The sequence below is a fragment of the Oratosquilla oratoria genome, chromosome 16 (assembly GCF_046742065.1).
Source record: "Oratosquilla oratoria isolate Oo_2021 chromosome 16, ASM4674206v1, whole genome shotgun sequence".
In the NCBI taxonomy this organism is placed as follows: Eukaryota; Metazoa; Arthropoda; class Malacostraca; order Stomatopoda; family Squillidae; genus Oratosquilla; species Oratosquilla oratoria.
In genome coordinates, this window is record NC_134792.1 from 12,059,707 (window position 1) to 12,062,206 (window position 2,500).

A 2,500-nucleotide genomic window follows, 5' to 3' on the forward strand; every position below is an offset into this window, starting at 1 on the left:
GCAGGTGCATGGTGAGACCAATTAGACCAAGAAGATTTGATGCAGTTAATCGAAGCAGACGTACAAATCACTCAGTATATTTTTTTCTATCTAATTCCCGGAAAAATTTTGCTATGATAAAGTCACCCAGGCTAACCTAACCTAACCTAACCTAACCTAGCCTACTTGAACCTACAATTATTTTTTAGATAAAATAGATTAAAGAATATAAAAAAGTATTGGCTGCACGTTATTGTGGGGGTTAAAAGTTGCTCAGTAGCATGCAGCTGATACATTAGGGTCTATATGAGGCGTCCCTATGGACCAGAGCCACACATAATTTTGTCTGTGGTAGAGGAAATCTCTACCCATAGAGAAATGATTATACTTTATTATACTGCAACTGTCCCTTTGTTATGCTGTCCTCCCACTCTTGACACTATCCAGTGCCACTTCTCTGAATATTCATTTTCTCATTTCGCCGAACCCTGTGGTAGGGGAAAAGAATACTGCCACCAAATGTTTCCACTTTAGTCGTAAAAGGCGACAGAACGGGACTGGGATAGGACTAGGTATCCTTCTCCCTTTAGCCCCAAAGGGGACACTCCTAAAAAAAGCAAAGGCATGAGAGTGTCTGGGACGATTTTTCCATCCAGAACCCTAAGGTTTGGGTCTTTTGATGTGCATGGATGTGGTACAGATGAGAGTAAAAGGGAAGAGATAGGCAGTATGTTTGTGAGAAAAAGATGGATGTGTTAGCATTGAGTAAAACTAAGTTGAAAGGGAGGGGCGAGTTTCAGTTTAGGAGTGTAGTTGGGAGGGTCTTAGGTTTGAAGAGAGGACGAGGGAGAGAAGGGGTGGCTATACTAGTAAGTGAGGAGACAGGTAAACGTATAGTGGAATGGAAGGAGGTTTTTCAAGGTTAATGTGGGTGAAAGTGAAACTGGGAAGGGAGATGTGGGTTTTTGTAAGTGCATATGGGCCTGGTAGTGAGATATTAATACTAGGATAGGAAATGAACCAATAGACGGAGTGCTTGGGAAGTGTGGAGTTCCAAGAAAAAATAGTGGTAGAGAGTTAATGGTTGAGATGTGTCTAGAGAGCTGATGAGAGCAAATACAGTGTTTAGGAAGAAAGTCAAGCATAAGTACACACGGGAGAGGGTGGTGTATGGAAAGGTGGTACATAGGGCATTAATGGAATACATAGTGGTAACCATGAGAATATTAGGCAGATTTTTAGATGTACATGTTCTAAGGGTAGAAAGTAGGGGAATATCAGATCATTTTTGGTGGTAGGTAAGTTGAGAGTGGAAGATAGATGGAAAAAGAGGAAAAGAACATAAGGTAGGGAGGTGCTTGAAGTAAACTGCTTAAATGTGAAAGAAAAGGAGAAGGAGTACAAGAAGAAGCTGAGAGAAGAGTGGGAGGGAATGAAGAATAGAGTAGAACTAGGAGTGGAGGAGGAATGGGGATGTTTCAAGGAGTGAGAGAGAAGCCAATTGTTGTTTGCTGACGACACTGCGCTTGTGGCAGGATCAGAGGAGGGATTAAGGAAGTTAATGACGGAGTTTGGGAAGATGTGCGAAAGAAGGAAGTTAAAGATAAATGTGGGTAAAAGTATGGTGATGAGATGTACAAGGGGTGAAAGTGGCAGCAGACTGGAAGTGAACATTAAGGGAGAGCAACTGGAGGAAATGGATAGTTTTAGATACTTGGGTGCGAATGTGGCAGGAAAGGGAGGAGTGGAGGTGAAGGTAGAATGTAGATTGAGAGAAGTAGGTAAATGCCTTGGGGGATTAAAAAGTGTAATGAGAAATAGACATTTGGGAATGGATACTAAGAGGAGATCGTATGAAGGAGTGATTATGCCGACAGCACTGTATGCGGCAGAAACATGGAACATAATAGAGGAAGAGAGGAGGAGTTTGAATGTGTTTCAGATGAGGTACCTGAGAAGTATGATAGGGGTTACTAGACTGGATAGAATGAGAAATGAGGAGCTAAGGAGGAGAGCTAGGGTAGAAAGGGAGTTGGGAGATAGGTTTGATGAAAGACTATTGGAATGGTTTGGACACATGGAAAGAATATAGTGAAAGAAAGATTAGTACATGGGGTGTGGAACGCAGAGGTGGAAGGAGTAAACATGAGGTGGCAACCAAGGATGCGATGCATGGATGGAGTAAAAGTGGCATTGGGAAGGAAGGGAATATCTATTGAGGAAGGACGGGAGAAGACAGAAGATAGTGGTGAATGAAGAATGGTTATGTATGGATGATGCTGTGATGCATGAAAGGGGGGTGAGTGAAGGAGAGTAGGTGAGGGAGTATGTGTGAATAATAATTTGAAGCAGCCCGAAGGGATTTCTCCCCGTCTTCTCTTTTTCTGTGTGAGGGGAAGGAGAAGGGGGGTCGCCGATTGAATGAAGTGGCCTTGCTGTGGATGTGCTGTGTCTTGTTACACTGCTTCTGACCCAGGGCAGTGGGAGGGAGACAAGATTGACCCGTCATCCAAGACAAGCC

At 43.2% G+C, this 2,500-nt stretch overlaps 1 protein-coding gene across 5 annotated transcripts in view; it reads right to left on the reverse strand.

Moving 5' to 3' along the window:
• Positions 1–2,500, reverse strand: part of LOC143033830 (RNA-binding protein 24-like) — a gene marked incomplete in the record, with an annotated part of 283,782 nt that overhangs the window by 104,190 nt on the left and 177,092 nt on the right.